This window comes from Molothrus aeneus, chromosome Z (genome assembly GCF_037042795.1).
Source record: "Molothrus aeneus isolate 106 chromosome Z, BPBGC_Maene_1.0, whole genome shotgun sequence".
Taxonomy (NCBI): Eukaryota; Metazoa; Chordata; class Aves; order Passeriformes; family Icteridae; genus Molothrus; species Molothrus aeneus.
This window is the reverse complement of record NC_089680.1, coordinates 8,054,821-8,071,699: the sequence shown is the minus strand read 5'-3', so window position 1 is coordinate 8,071,699 and position 16,879 is coordinate 8,054,821. Positions and strand designations below refer to the sequence as shown.

Here is a 16,879-nt window from a genome sequence, read left to right as displayed (position 1 = left end):
TTGAACCACATCAAGACATTGCCCATAGTTTTGGGAGCCCCAAGAGATGTCCCAGTGTTAATTAACCAAAGGAAATTCAGCCAGGTCCACTGAAATATCCAGGAAAGCTGTTGAGGACACCAAGACAGGCTCTTCACAGCAACCCATAGCAAGGAGGTAAGTGACAATGGGCATATCTGAAACAGAAGGTTCCCACTGGATGCTAGGAGAGGATTTTCCCTCCTTTATCTAGGGTCAGAACCAAGAGAAAACCAGCAAAGCTCCTTAAACAACAACACTCAAGGCTAAGCAGAATGAAGCCTTTGCCCTTCTCCCATTGCCAAATTCACAACTACTGAGATAGACCAACATATGGAAGGAAATTAAGGATAGCTCTGTGAAATGAGCACCAGCACTCCTTCACACCTGGAGCAGAATCTAGATTGGCTAACCCATTTCACATCACCCTTTTGGCCATTGCCTCAAAAATCAACCGCTCATGTAACATGTATGTGCACACACACTGCAAGACCTGAGACAACCTGGCCTGGGGAACCACTCCAAATATGCAGCTTGCATGACTGATCCTGATTCAAATATCCCTGAAAGCTTTTCATAAAGAAGGAGAACTCATGAGTTACAGCATGTCAGCGGCTACACACCTTGGTGCTTGGGAGGTTTAGGGTGAACAGTAGGAAAAAATCTCTTTGCTGGGAGGGTGGCACAGCTGAGAGCCAGGTGCCCCAGGAGATGCTTAAGCCATGAGCCCTCAGCTCAACAGCCACACAGTTCAGATGTGACATCCTTGGCAGCTCTGCTCTGGAGCTCCAAAGTCTCTGTGGGTCTATGCAGATGCAAGAACAAGATGAGGGACTATGGATCTTGGTCACCAACTCCAAGAAAAGACCTCTAAGCCACTTCATCCTTACTATCTAAACATCAGGTCCCTTCTTGAAAGAAGGCAAAAGACCACCTAGAAGCTGTACTGCTTGGGGCTGTGCCTGGGGGGGACACACCACAGCCACCTTCAGATCCAAGCACTCAAAAACTGCATAATCAAGTGACAGCAGCAAAGCTTTGGCAAGACGTCTGTCCATCTATAAATAGAGCTTAACTGTGTGTCCTTATCACAGGGCTTTGATGTGTCTGGGGAGAATATTTTCTTCCCCTTCACCACCAAGTCCCAGGCAGCACAGATAATGGCTTGAATCGATCCAGCTCAAGTATTGCTAAACTTCCTACCACTGTGGCAGCATGCCAGCCTCAAATAGGACAAGAGAACATGTGTCTGTTCAGAGCCAACCACAAGGAGCAGGCAGAAAATTGCTTTAGGCTTAAAAAAAAAATAAAAAAGGTGCTTTTTGCAGATTTGTAGATCAATCTACAATGTATTTTAGAGGTTTAAGAAAGTCAATATAAACAAGATATATCATAGCTGCACAAGAAGCTGAGAAGTTGTATTTCTATTTATGCTGCTACTGGCATTCCAGCTGCTGGCTCTATGTCCTGCTGCAGTCTTACACCACTACTTCTCCAGCAGGGAAGTTGAGGGAAGGGGCTCCTTCTGCTGCTGCAGTTCATCCCCCCATTGGTTTTAGCAGGACAACTCAGCCCTGGGGCTCTGATATACCTGAAGTGTGTCACCACTGTCACCATGTGCCCTGCTTGCAGCAGGAGGGCAGCAGGAGGACACAGGGACCAGTGGCAGCGCCCAGGCTGACCTCCCACAAAGGGCAGCTTGTCTCCTCCTCTGTCCCCACAGGCTCAGCACACAAATTGGCTCAGCTCCCTGGGGATTCTCTGGGCAGTGCTGAGACAATCCCTTGGCATTCGTTTCTCAAGCTGATGCTGCTGCAGAACTGCAGTGGCCTGACCTCCACAAACTATCTGGATTGGCTAACCTATTGGCTAACACATCCCCAGGGATGTGACAATTTGGTTCCCTCCCACAGACACGTCTGCCACGTGCTCACCATTCCTCTTGAACCATCCTGGCATGAGTTGGAGAGGCCTTACAGAGATGGCTCTGCCACCCCTCTGCCCCCTTCAGCTCCACTGCAGGGCACTACAAAGCATATTCAGAATTTTTCTCCCCCTTTGTTATCATAGTGAGTCACAGAACATGCCTTATCAAACCAGACCTAAACCATGCCTGTCTCTCCCCAGATCCAACGTAATATGTCAGCCATTAAACATGCAATTTACAAATCCATGAGAGGCTCTCATCCTCTCATGGGCAGGAGCGCTCACATCCCTGTGGTGGAGCCTGTCCCAGTGAGCCGCCAGGAAGTTGATCCCACTGGAACTGACTACACCCATTTCCAAGTCTCCATGAAGCACAAAAACCCATTTCCTGGCTTCCACCCTCTGCCTCAGAGGGTGAGGAATAAAGTGTGCCTCTGGATGGGAAAGAGTTGGCTGTACACCCCTGGTCAACAGGAGGAAGTGCCTGGGCTGTGGGATGCCCAGCTCCAGACATCCTTCTGCCCCAGAGCCCATCCAGGCATGGGAAAACAGGTCAGCCTGCAACAGAGGAAGCATAAACCAGCTTCCTACCCTTCCTACACAACTAAAACTTGTGCAAATGCCTGCCACACATCCCACCAAACCCCTCGGGAGCAAACCTGGGAGAGGCAGCCAGGGATGCAAGGCAGGGATCGGCTGCTGACGCAGCAAAGCTGGCAGGAGCACCAGCCTGCTGGTGCTTCTCCAACCCCCTTCCCAGCTCTCTGCCAGGCCCAAGCTCCTCTAGCAGCACATCATCTGGGCTGGGCTCTTACTCATCTGCTGCCATGCACAAGCAGGCGTCAGGGGACGTATCACTGCTCGAATCTGAGGAAGAAACAAGCAGCATTAACTGGTAGCACGTGTGCATGGAGACCCCTCAAACTCTTTTTTCCCTTGCTCCCATCTGCTCTGCTCTGGGCCACTAAATCCAATTCAGCAGTGCTCAGAGCTTGTACCAAAGCTGCGACACATTTGTCAGATCCCTGACTAGACCCATGGCTAATTTTACAACGCTAATTTATCTCACCATATTATATCACTTTCATTTCATCCCCCCAGGATCCCATTACTGCCAGTGTACCTTGTAGCCAGCATGTAACAGTAATTGGTATTATTAGCGACGTACCCTGCTCGAGCTGCTCTATTTGCAGAGCTGCAAGGAGTCCCGTGGGTGGGCTGATCCACCTCGAGGATGGGGAGGGAAGGAGTCCTTGTTCCATGCTGCTCCATGGATGCCACCAAGGAGCAACGCCAAGGGCAGGGTTTTGCTGCTGCAGAGCACCTCTGCATGCCCAGACCCCAGCCCACTCCCCACTGTGGCTACATCAGGTGTTGCCCGCCCCTGGGATCCTTAGTCTTGACCTTTTAACTCCAGGGCAAACAATCAAGTGTGCACACAGAGAGCATTTCTGTCCTCGCTTGTGGCTCAAAGGATAAAGGACTCGCTTATCCAGGGTTAAAGGGGCTTCAAAACAACTCTGGGAAGCATGATGCAGGGGTAGAGGGCAGGGAAGGGGCACAGGGAAAATTCATTATTCATGCTATTCTGGTCAACAGTTTCTCCTCTAGTAAAGTATAAGCTACTACTTTCTAGGATCAACATAATTAAAGCCATGCAGTTTTAGCTAAGTGAGAGGCTGTGCTCGTCAAACGGTGACAATTCCCACTTAAGACATCCTTGTCTGGCATTTAGAGACTTGTTAAATTTTAATTCATCATTTTCCTTTCTCAGGCACAGCACCAGCAAGCACCAGGTATCCCCAGCACAGCTCTGCAGGGTCTGCATCCCCAGGTGGGGCAGCTCCATATCCAGGCTCCTTCCCTGCTCCACCATGGCTCAAAGAACATGATCCCAAAGCCCTCCTCAAACAGCAGTGTGTTACCACAGCCCCATACTGAGTACACATGTAACAGGCCTCAGAGGTGGGGCAGCCTCTAGCCCATGGCTGCTGGTGGTGATGGTCTCCTAGGGGATGCTTTCCTTTCCAAGCAAAGCCCATCCACCTCATCCCTGATGCTGCAGTCTGCCAGGGCAGGAAAGAAAAAGAAAAAACCACCCAGCAGACATGAGAGCTTCAAGCTGTGCTTGCCTGCAAGAGGTGGCACCTCACCTTCCACCACGTAGCTGGGCTGGGTGACACTTACCTGCTCCAGAGTGGTTCAGCCACAGCATGGAACCTCTGCCACTGTGGTTGGACTGTGCACCTCTGAGCTGCCCAAGGGCTTTCAAGTGGGAGAGCTCTTTTTAGAGAAGTTGTCCATTGGCAGACCATAACATGGGATTTTCCAGGCTGTTCATCCATACTTGCCCTTCCACGTCCTAAATAACCACTCTCAGCATCTGCCCTCTTTGCACAGCAGCTAAAAGGCTTCTCACACGCCAGAGCCAGGAGCAGCCTTTTGCCACACTTTAATAAACACCACCATCCTCACCAGAAGACACGTGTCCTGCACTCCAACAAAGCACACTAAGTCAGGATAAGCTGGGTGAGCAAGGTTTTTAACCCACCTCTTACCTCTCCACCAGTCTAGAGTCCTTGGGGTGTCCCCAACTTCTCATAAACGCCTGGGCGATTCTTCTGGCTGCTCGTCCAACCCTCGCTGCTCAGATCTGGGATTTTCTTCAACAAAACAGAAGAGACATCCTGTCAGGTTACCAGGTGAAACTCTGCCATTGCTTCAGGTTCAGCAAAGAACCAAGGAGAGGGGCATCTGTTTCCCAGCCCTGACAGCTGGGGGTAACCGGTGCAAACACAAAAATGGTTAGAATGAGAGCCCTCCCACAAGAGCGTCACAGTCCAGCCCCAAAGCACGTATTTGCTTAATTATTTCGATTCAGAGACGTGAAATGGGAGAGGGGAAAAAAGACCCCTGCAGCGTGGGGCATCTCTGATCTTCTTTAAAGACAGACAGCAATGCTCCCCAGACAGAGCAGCACAGCACAGCAGCACCACACTGCCAGCCCGGTACCGAGCCATTCACCCATGAGGTCCTCTGCTGCCTGAGCCCTAATCCTGAAAAACCCCACATACGTGTTAAACAGTGCAGGGAGAGGCTAGTCCCACTGAACCCAGGAGTGTGGAGAGGAAAACATGCCTGTATGGCTTTGCAGCACAGACACCAAGGACTGGAAACGGGAGGAGGACTTTCTGTGCTAGGTCTGACACGCTGTCTGGTGAGATGGAGTCAGAGGCACTGGTGTAACCAGTGGTGCCCTTCCTTACAGCAGGAAATACGCTTTCTGCGTTAGACAAACAAATTATCAGTTGAGATCTGTACTCATTATCCAGCTCTTGTGCTGAGGTTGTGTTGCTCCCCCTACTTCTTTTTAAATGCTTTGAAGAGAAAAAAAAAAAAAATCAAGTCTTGTGGCTCTGCATTATTAAAAATGAAAAATAGGAGCCAAAACCCACTGGCAAGAGAAAAGTCTGGGACTCACTCCTGCAGAGATTCTTTCCCAAGGGTGACAGTGACTCCAAGCCTGGAACACCACACGCTTTAATTAGCACCCAGCCCTCAGCTGATGAGCTTTGCCAGAGTTCCTCCCAGGACCTCATGCAAAGCCTGGACAAGCCAATGGGAGGATGCTGCAGAAACCCAAACTACAACCCCCCCTCCACCTCCTGCCTGCCTACAAAACCTAAATAAATAAATGACCACCCCCTGAAACTACACTGGGCTCCTGATGGCGAAACCCTCATTTGCAAAGTGCTTGGAAATAATTGCAAAATTTTCTCAGAGTTTACAAGGAGGGGAGCTGACTGTTTGTCATGCCAGCAGCCACGGTGTGCCGCAATTTATCACACTTGTCAGGTGTCAGCCACCAAAAAATTTAACTCCAGCTGCCCCAAGCTCAGTACCCACAATGCCCCATCATTCAAAACCTGCTCTGCCAGGCACCCCAGAGCTGAGGAGTGACTGGCAAGGAGGGGAGGGGGATGCTCCCCACCAAGCCTCCTCTCGCTCTGCAATGCAAATGTAACTCTTTGGTTATTTGGAAGCATTTTTGGTTGGGGGTGTTGGGTTTTTTTCCCTACCCACAGATGAAGCAGAACAGGAAAGGAGACCAGGCTACAGCAAGAGATGAGGCTCATTTATCATTACCTGCCAGAGACCCTCCTAGGCTCTAATTCCAGCTTGGCAGGGACCTGAGAAGAGAGACTGAGCTGAGCAATGAGAACCCTCAGGGAGAGAGTGCATTATTGTGGGTGCAAAGTGCAAAATCCCAGTGCCTTTTCTGAGAGACATCTCTGGAACCTGTGGAAAGGACTGACATTCTCTGCCACCTCTGTGCCCTGCACTGAGCCAGATGAGCCAGCTCTGCCACAGGTCCAGCAGCCCAGCTTTCCACATGGAAATCAAGGCATGACTTGCTTTTGTAGGGGCTTCAAACTGAGGTCAAACTGGATTTTGGTGGAACTCAGCATGTCCAAAACAGGTCATCAGCTGAAGGACCTGACTTGGGGCACGAGTTACTGCTGAGCCAGAGGGAAGATCTGTGAGCTGTGCTTCCCCATAATAATGGGACAGCCTTGGTCACAGCTCAGGTGGGCTCACATAAGGAGCAAATATCTTCATCCACAGAGCCAGGACAAGTCCTGGGTCAGGTTTCTGCAGGAGGGCTTGCATCAGTGCTGAGCTCACCCTGCATCACCAGGACATCAGCAATGCCATGGTCATGGCACATCATCAGTGTGACACCTGTTTTATAGGGCCTGTCTGGGCTGCCCCACAGAAATTCTCCTGCTTTGGCCATTTCTGTAGCAACAAGCTGACTTAAGAGAAACCTGCCTGCAAAAGCACTAACTTTTTAAACAGGTCCTTGAAAAATGCTGGAGGAAGCTCAGCACTCATGGCATGCTGCATGTCCCACATGATGCATCCACATGGCACAGCAAGGGCTAATGGATAACTGAACCACTTGTTTAATGGAAAAAAAAAAAATGAAAATCCAAACACACATCATTTGCCAAAAATCTTTCTCTCCACCACAAGCTGGTCAGGGATCCACGAATTTTACTTGCACCAGCAGAAGGGGCCCAACATTTCCCAGCAGCGAGGCATCCCTGCAGGAGCTGGGGGCACAGGTTTTGCAGAGCAGCTCCTGCTGCGGGGATCTCCCCGCACACGCCGTGGGTGACACACCCACACAGCCCGCGATTCACAGCCTCGCCACTTGGCGCGGGGAAGGCGGATTTCTGTGCCGTCAGCAACAAGCAGAACCCTGATGCCTGGCTCAAAACCTTCCCCAAAACTGTCAGGCTCAGTCTCACAGTGCAAAGATACTGGAATTTCTTCAGCACAACTGCAAGAATTTTTCTGCTTCTTTTTTTTTTTAATTTTATTTTTAACTGTGGATAAACTAATGCCTTTTTTCCCCCCAACCCTGTTCTGAGAGCAGCTTAAAACTCTCTTTGCTAAAATTTTCCAAAAAAATTCAGCCGGAGGCAGAGACATGTGAAGTTTCAGTCCAAATGGTTAAAGGCTGGCGTAGTTTCAAGCAACTGAAGACAGGGGTTTATAATCAGAAGTGTCAGGCAGCCTTAATTATATTATTTCCTGAAGGAAATAGTTTTCCCTGCTGAAGTCCAGGAGTTATTAAAAAAAGTTGACCTCACTGGAACCAATCAAGATGGAGACAAGAAGCCTGTGATGGATTCTTAAGGCAGGCGTGTTCATGCATCTGTATTTTCAGGGGTCCAGGATTTTAGGACAGGTATTCCCAGACAAGCCTGGCTTTGCAACAGCTGAGAGCCAAAACCCAGGATGCAGAGCCCCCTCCCATCCATCCTTGTGGGTGCCCTGGGCAGGGGCACGTGGGAGCCCCATGCATGCAGGGAGGGTGCTTGCCTGTGCCCAGATCGATTGCCTCGCCAAGGCGAGCGAGGAAAACAGCCGGATGCTTTGTAGCTGTCAGGAGCACACAGGCTTTTTGTCCGTGTCTTCCTCTGTGCCCATAAATAAAACTGACAGCAACTTTATTTAGGACTTCTTCCAGTTAAGAGGGGATGGAAGAAAAGTGAAAAATTAAATCGTAGCTCAGCAGAGTCAGAGGGGGAAGGTCCTGGAGGCACAGCTCAGGCTGTGCCACTGCTGCAGCAGCCGGGGGTGGTAGCAGCTCTCAATCTCCAAAATCAGCACCTCCACATCTCTATCAGCGCACCCCTCTCCCCTGCCCTTCCAGGCACAGAAATCCCAATCCCAATCCCACACTGCAACCTCTGCCTTCTGCTGCCCATCCACTCCCCAGTGCAAGCTGAGAGGTTCAAGAATCTGGAGTGAGTTGAGGTGGAATAACCATGTCTCCTTACGTCCTAAAAGAGACTGAAGCAACCCTCAAATAATCCATAGGAGAAAGTCACTTCTTCCCTGCTCATGGGTAAAGGTTGTACTTGTAGCACCAACAGCTGCCCTAAAAAGCAGCTCAGCCCTGTGCAGCTCACCAGCATGGCTGAGCGGGGAGTGCAGCATCTCCATCAGATGCTGCACTTCACTCCATCAGATCTCCATCCACTACCACAGAATGTCCTGTCTGTTTGCTATCACCTCCAAGGAGTATTTTGCAACTGAGGAACGACCCCTCTTTCTATAAAAAGCATGAGAAGAGACTCAAAGAGCAGGAGAGGAGGGAAGGCTGCTCTGCAAGACAGCTGAGCACCCTGCAGACCCAGCCCCCAGCATGAGGGAGCACAGCCAGGGTTTGACCATTCCAGTCTGGTCTCCCCCAGCTCCCTGCAGCCTCTCCCAGCAGCACAGCACCTCGTGTCTCACAACGGTATTGCAACACACTGATAACACAAGCTTTGTTTCAACCTTCATCCTGCTCGCACCAGTGCTGAGCCTGAGCTATGCCACAAGCCAAGATCCAGTTCCACAGGGACAGTATGATTGTGCTAGTTCCCAGGTGCTTAGGGCCTTGACTGCAGCTCGTCTGGAGTCATGCCCTGCACTTGCACACAAAGGCAAAAACTCAGAGCAAGTGTGTAGGAAAAGAACCCCCTCCCATCCCAGGGATGAGCCCCCCCATGCAGAAAGGTTTAGGGTGGAAGTTGTGTGCAGGTCCCATGGGAGAGAGGCTGCCAGTGACCTCATGGGTTTCTTCCACTGCTGCCCTCTCCGCTGCCATGAGTCAGAGATTAATGACAGGCCATTTGTCAGCACCGGTGGCATCATTGCCAATCTCATTTCTGAGCAGACATCTGACCTTGCTTGCCTCCCCGAGACCCATGTTACCGCATGGCTCCAGCAGCCTCCTGACAGCTCCCAGGGGAAGCAACAGAAGGCAGGGAACGGGGCTGTGACAGCTTGATCCTGAGTCAGGATGCACAGACAAACAGCTCAGGATGAGCAGAGAGTGTTTGTCAGCTTGCCCCACTGCCATACCCTCCTCTCAGATGGCACCCGAGAAAAGGCTTCTCTTACCAAGCACTGGGCTAGGTTATGGAGAAAGGAGATCTGTGCCCAAAGATGGGGGCATAGGCAAAGCAAGCCTTGCCTGAAACTCTGTAAGGAAGAGGAAGGAGGGTGTGGGGTACATATGATCTTTTCCCCAAGTCTGCAGTATCTGTGTCTCTGCCCACACTACCCAGCCAGCTGAAGGGATCCGTGTCCAGTTCCACCTGTGGCAACCAGACTTTCTCCACAGCCAGCTGTGGCCCAGACTGAATCACAACCCACTCAATGAGGAGACCAGGTAAAATCCAGACACAGATCCATCCTGCATTCCTCAGCAGGACTTGTACCCATGTCTTGAGCTTTAGATGACCTATGCCACAGGGTCCAGCACTCCTCTGCCCCAAACCAGGCCGTGTGGCCACTGCACAAGTCCACTGTGTGACTGTCACTTGGTCACCACACACAGTTCTGGTCCTCACAGAGAAGGAGTAGAGGCAAAAGGGAAGGGGAACAAAGCATCTTCTGCATCACGGCATTCCAAGCACACCAAGGCTTTTCAGCCTGGGAAGAAGGAGGAGGCAGGGCTTACTAGCTACAGGACCTTGGGCTAGGCACACTGCATTGGCCAAACCATAATGTCCACGCTGCTCCCTATTAAACAACAGAAAACAAATTCTCAGAGGAGCAGAGAATATTCAAGAACAGGTCTTCTGACAAGTGCTGGTCCTGATGCAAGCTCTGCCTCCATGCAACCCTTAGCCTTAGACAGCCAGATGCATCCCCACCAGGAGGGATGAGACAACCACCAACACAACTCCTCCTCTGTGCCAAGTCAAGCCAGTCCCAGCTCTCATGCTTCTCAGAAGGAGAACAAATTAAAATGATGTGGGACTGGGAAAAGACCCACTTGGTTAAGATGAAGAAATCAGTGCCATTAAACGTCATTAGAATAATATGCCCAGAAAGCTTCATAAAAGGAGATACCATATGATTGAATGCTCTCCAGACCCTCATTTTACACAGACCCAAAGCATCAGCCCAGAGCCTCTTCTAACAGCCAACTCTCACAACAATCAGGTTTTAGGTTTTGTTTTGTGATGTGTTGTTTTTTTTCCTGAGGAGCTTTTGGGTCTGCAATTGAAACTACAATTCCTTTAGTTCCTGGAAGGGGGAGAAAATAAAAATCATTTTTCATTAAGCTAAAGCAAATGGCATTTTTGCTTGTCAAAAATATTTGACACAACTCTGACAGACTCGACCAGACATATAAATAAAAGATTTAAATCCTTCTGCTTCAGAGCTTAAGAAAAACCTGCTGTCAGTCCAGTGCTAGTACAAACTCTCTCCTACAGGTCACACTCCCTGGGGGTTGCCAGCACCACCACGCACTGATGCTGGGATAGAGGGCAGCTACCAGCCACACCAGCCTTTTCAGGCAAGTAAAACCCCACCAGTATCCCTCTGCTCTCTCTGAGACAGGATCAGCCTCCCCGGGCTCAAGCAGCACACAGCTGGCTCCAGCAGCAGGGAGGTGAGCAGCATCGATCCCTTCCCTCTCCTGCCACCATCTGTATCTGATGGCAGCATCGACCCAGCAGCACTGGATGCTGTATTTCCTCGGCCACCTGGGCTGTGCAGCAGCTGCCTTCCCCATCCGTCGTGTCAGCGAGGCGGCCACAGAGGCTGTGACAAGACACAGAGCGGTGTCGGAGCCCATTTCTAAATCCTTCTATCCTATTCAAGCCAGGGAGGCTTATGTGTATGGATTTATACTGTTTGCCCCAATATTTAGCTACTGAGCTGACTAATCTGTGTGCAAGAAAAACCACGGTGGCTCAGAGGCTGAGCAATCTACATCATTCATCATTTAGATTAGCTATTGTCTTAATCCTCTTTAAACTACTGTATAATACATAAGGGAATGGATGTCCTATATGCTCAGGATATGCAGGAAAAACCCAGGCTGAAGCTCAGAAACTTGGAAAGAAGTGAGAATGACAAATCCTATCAAGCCACAGAGGGAAAAGGAAACTTGTTGAAACCCCTGACAGATGGTTTAACTTCTTCATGCTCTCTCCACCCCACCAGCCTTTAATTATTTCCTAGACAGCTTCCCAATTACTTCCCCAGCAGCTTCCTAAACTTCTTCTGTCCTCCCCCTTCATACAGCCCCATGATGAGCTGTGGGGCCCAACCTGCAGCAGCCCATGCCACATGGACTTGCTGCCGCCCCAAGGATGTGCAGCCCTGTGCCCCGGGAGCTGGGACATCCCACTCCAGCCTCAGCTGTGGCTGTGCTGCCCTCAGAAAGGCTCTGCTCAAATGGCTCTGCCCAGCCCAGTGCCACGCTTTGGGCCCTGCCTGGCAAACAGGCAGGCTCAGGTCAAGGATTAAAGCCTTGCTTGGCTATCCAGGATCATGCCACACATTGCTGCAGTGCCCGGCCAGAGGATGAACAGAACCAGGTTTCTTTATGGCAACAGCGAAGAGTTCAGGGGCAGAGGGAGGGACAGCAACAAGGCAGTGGCAAACAAGGCTTTAGTTCACTGCCTGCCGGAGCTGAGGGAACTAATAAACAGACAGATGAGCTAAATTGTCTTCTGAACCTCTGTATCAGTATTCACATTACAGAGCCTGCTTCCAGCAATTCCAGCATATTAATAATAAATGCTACATAATTACAGCAGACTTGCTTTGTCCTCTCTTTCTGTTTACTGTCAATGTCTCTTTAACCCTTTGCAGTCCACAGCTGGCTCTCCACTGGCACCAGACCCTCCACAGATGGCACAGCCTTGGCATCACTCATGGGCGTTTCTCCCAGCTCCCTCCTGGGCTGGTCAGGGTGCAAGGGGAGGTGAAGGAAAGATCAAGTGCTGATACCACTCAGTAGGGATCACTTTTTACCTGTCAAAGCCCTGACACTCTTGCTGCAGGGCATGAAAAAGGTGTATTTGAGGCCTCAGGAGCACCCCTAGGCTGGGATGAGCTGGGGACTGCGCAAACAGCATCTCCAAGGCCCAGAGTTGTAACAAGCCACCAAGAGCCTCTTAACAGCAAAGACGTTTATGGCCTCTCGTGGTTTTGATCCCCTCCAGACTTGCAGCTGGGTTTGCCTTCCCCACACACATGATTTTGGGGTATCTGTACCCCAGCCCTTTGGGACCCTTACTGCTGCACCCATGGCCCTTGGGCTGTCAGTGATGACAACCACCTGGGAGGCAAACACACACTGCTGGGAGCTGGAGGTGGGCTCTGGGGCAATCCCTGAAGGACATATTCCTGAGGACACAGAGGAGATCATCCACACAGGTGCCAAGTCTGGCACCCAGGCAGGGAAGAGCAAAGGTTTTGGATAATCAAGTTCAAACCAAGCATCTCCTGTGTTTGAGCAGTGGTCACGTTCCCCATTCTCAGCAGCACCACAGCCCCACACAGCTGCTCTTCCCAAGTCTCCTTCCTCACAGGCAAGCTGTGCCAAAATGCCTGCCCTGTCTCATCACTTCATGAGCTGATCCAAATGAGAGTTAAAGACCCTCTGGCACTTTTCCCCCAAATTTTCGAAGTATTTAATCCAATGTAGCTGCAAACTGAACTCTGGAGCCTGCTTTACTTCCCACAGGACTCTTGCTAAGTATTTCTTCCTCAGCTGGAAGCAAAAAGCCCCAAAAACTTTGAAAAAAGGCCCACATTAACAGTGCAATAGCAGTTTTTATCTGACCACAGGTTTAATTTGCACCTTTCAGGCTAGCTGTCTCTTTTCCAGCCTTGCAGGGAGGCTGCCATGGCTCCTAACACGGCTTCAATAAGAGAACAAATACCTCAAATGGGATTTCTGGAAGAAACCAGCATGCAAAACAAAGTATGCCTGCCTTCCAGTGCAAATTAACTCAGCTTCTGACCCGACTGCAGACCTTTCCAGACAGGAGACCCACTGGACAGCAAATGAATACCAAACAACTCAGATGCAAATCTCTCCCTGCACAGAGAGCCTCAAATGCTAAGGGAACACTTGGCTCAAACAGCTGGGCACTGGAAAGCCTTGGAATGGAAAAACACAAACAATTTAAACCCAGTTACATCGCTCATACAGGGAAGGCTAGGCTGGAGTGACAGAAGAACATCTATCCCTCAGACACCCTGTCTCCCACTCCACCTGGGACACACAGAGCATCCCCCAGTGCTGACATCCTGCCATCATTTTCCAGTGGTTCCCACAGCTGCACACATCCTCTCTGCATTTTCTGTGCCATCTCTCCTCTGCCAGGTGAAGCACAGAAGATTTTTTTTTCTCCCTGTACACAGACACTTTTTTTGATTTCTCAAAGAATAAAACAGCAACTGATCATTCAGGAATAATTACTAAAGAAGAAGGAAGACAGCACTTCTGTCCTAAAATGAGTAGAGGCTCCAAAAAAAGTGGGAGGGACAGATGGGAGCAAGACACAAAGGCAGGAGTCCTCTGTGCCACTTACATGGAGCATGCATGCCAGAGAAGGATGGAGCAGAATGGGGATTGGGAAGAAATGGGATCATCATTGTTACATCCAGCTCTTCCTTGTAGGACAGTACCAGGAAGCCTACTTGGAGAGCAACATACTACACGGTTAAAGCTAGCAGATCTCCCCAGGGCACAAAGAAGGGCAAGTTCATTCTGCTGGGAGGCCCCCTGGGTTGATTGTATCTCTGCTGTCTCTTCACTCACTGCCACTTTTGGCAAGCAGCTCCAATTTCTACACAGCAGGGACCTTTGAAGAGGGCACCCTGCAGGCTGGAGTCCCCTCACACCGCCCCAGGATGGGACAGCCAGCAAAGCAGCCATCCATATGGACAGGAAGGGAAACCCACAAAGAGCTGCAAGGAAGATGGCATATGTCAGCCCCAGAAAGGAAGATCCTGAGCTGGACTGGGGCACAGGCAGCCTGTGCTGCTGGAGGAGCTCCCACTCACAGGGGGAAGAGATGGATGGCCCTGCCAGCCCCTCGCAGCACCCGCCAGACACACGGGCAGCCCCCAGCACTGCTGAGCTGGCTGCCACTGAAGCACTGCAAGGGTGGAAGTGCCTGGACTGAGCCCTGCTCAGTGACCAGCATTTACCCCAGGATTACTAGCCAGCACTCATAGATGCAAAACCAGTAAAGCATTAGTGTCCTGAAGTCCCAGACTCATTTCCAGGACAGCCTGCATCCCAATCTGTAGGAGTGTTGGGGGGTAGGATGGTCGGGACGGACGGAGACGAGAGATCCCTGAAGCCAGGTCGTGGAGCTTGTGGTTTGTTGCAGAGGGCCTGGGTGCAGGGCCCTGCTGGGAGCTGCCAGCCACAGCTCAGAGCAGGACTGAGAGAAGAGAGGGGTAGAGAGGATGAGAGGGTAAGAGAGTAAGAGGGTAAAAGCGTAAGGGTGTAAAAAATGTAAGAGAGTAAAAAGGGTAAGAGAGCAAGAGCGCTAGAGGAGTAAAAAGGGTAAGAGAGCCCTGTTCCCATTACAATACAATAAATCTTCTGTGTTGAATATTCTAATTCTCACTAACTAATCTAGTACAAGATACAAATCTTATAGCATTTACACACAGCCTATAGGAATCATTACATTACCATACTGTGTTACATTTTAAACCCTAAAAACTACTCTTTGGACCCCTTCTGCCAAGCTGGCAGGGTCTGCTCTGACCCTTGGACCTGTCTGCAAGCAGAGGGAATTGTTTCATCAAAAGAGGATTATCTTCAGCCGGCCACACCATTGTTTTCCAGTTGTTCAGTAACTAAGGTATGTCAAAGCTTGCTTTCATTTCAATCTCGCTTATAGTTTCTATATTTTCAAAATCTTTTGCCAGACAATCATATTTATAAGGCTTTCCTGTTTCATCTTCCCCAACACCAATACCCTGCCAGGGCTGTTTCCCTGGTCTCTAACAACACCCATGTCCAAACCCACCCCACAAATCTCAGGATGCTCCTCGGCAGTTGATGGCAGCACGTTGCAGGCTGGGTGACCCTCCTGTATCAGCCCCCTCCGAAAGCCATTTAGAAAAGAGACAGCAAGTTATTAATTACAAATTAAGCTGCTAATTGATACTAAGCTCTGTTAGCTCTAGGGGAAACAGAGGCAGAGCTGTGCCCCTCACACTATGGTTCACTGACTGCAAGTGCAATATGAGGGGCCTGAGCTGCCCAAGAGAGCTGCTGAGGGCACAGTCACACCACTTCTAGCCTGAGCTGTATGCCTCAGCCCAGAGATCTCTAATGCTGCACTCCCTGCATCCCTGACCTGCCTCCAAGCACTGTGACCACCAAAGGTTTGAACACCCTCTCCCAGATGAGAGTCAGACCCCAGACCACCTCCCACAAGCACCAGTGGTTGCCTCCATCAGACTTTTTCTATAACACAGCACAGGAGTCACAGGCCCAAGGCTCGCCCCAAATAAAGATTTCCTCTCTTGGAGGGGATGAGCAGTTTTCCTATCACCACAGCCCAGCAGCAATTCAAGGTCTGCCCAAAACCCCCAGGTTTTTCTGGTCCTGTGTGGACTCCATCTTGCAGGGAATAAGGAGATGATGGCCCATGCAAGAAACAGCCTGTGCCAGGCAGGAAGGATCACACCATCTGAAATCCTAGGTCTTATCTCTCCTGCCAAAAGTTCCTCAGCTCTGCCTTCTGAAAAACTAAGGACACAGTGCAGAATTACCTTCTCTCTTAATAGGTAACAGGTAATAAGTAATAAAACAATAATATTAGTAAATAATGAGTAAGAGGCAGTAAAATTCTAAAGTATTTCACCCCTTTGCTCCAACTTTGAAGCACATGGGAAGTTCTTCTCTTGCAAGAGAAGCTCAGCACTTGCCTGCTTTGGACAGACCTGCCTTGTCCCGGGGCTCTGCTGGAGCAGGACCAGTTCTGCTGGGTTTGGCACTCAAGCAGCTGATGCCAAGGGTTCCATCCATCCACTCTTGTACTGCCCTTCTCCTCTGGCAGCTCAATTAAGCCTAACGAATTACATCCAGCACAAGTCATGAGCAAACACAGGAAGACTTGGCGGCCGCAGTGCTGTGCAAGCAGAAGGTGAATAAACAAAATTGACTCGAGTTGATAGAAGATGCCAGTTCAGTGGTAGAGAATCTGTAGTGAAGCATCTGTTTGGGTGACTTTGGCTCAAAAGGGGACAAAACAAAAATGACACAAAAAGCAAGTTCTATCTTTAAATGGGAAAAACTCCAGAGAAGTTTTATACTATTTCAACATTTAAGTTTTAGTCTTAAAAAAAAAAAAAAAAAGGAGTATTTGTAGTTACCAGAATGGATTTAGGATCTGAGCTATAGAATAGTGTAGCCTGACTCAGATCTCAACTCAATGCCATGCAGGGGGCACGAGACCAGCCATCTCAGGTACAGAGGCTCTGCAGGTCAGGGCTGAGCATCTGAAAGATGGGACTTTTTCCCATCTCCTACTCCTGTTGCAGTGTTTGACATGGGGAAAAGATAATTCTCAATGCCTGACTGGCTGAC

The 16,879-nt window shown here is 50.0% G+C and overlaps 1 protein-coding gene across 5 annotated transcripts in view; it reads right to left on the bottom strand.

Annotated features, from left to right (window-relative positions):
• The window catches only part of CNTFR (ciliary neurotrophic factor receptor), a 203,215-nt gene that overhangs the window by 145,187 nt on the left and 41,149 nt on the right, over positions 1–16,879 (bottom strand). For 3 of the 5 annotated variants that reach the window (XM_066569423.1, XM_066569424.1, XM_066569425.1), the window contains one exon: positions 4,503–4,607. The exons of 1 other annotated variant lie outside the window; for it this stretch is intronic. The gene's annotated coding sequence lies outside the window, so the exon portion shown is untranslated. Of the gene's footprint in view, positions 1–4,495; positions 4,608–16,879 lie in introns of all 5 variants that reach the window. One more of the 5 variants, XM_066569426.1, reaches the window with a different exon arrangement.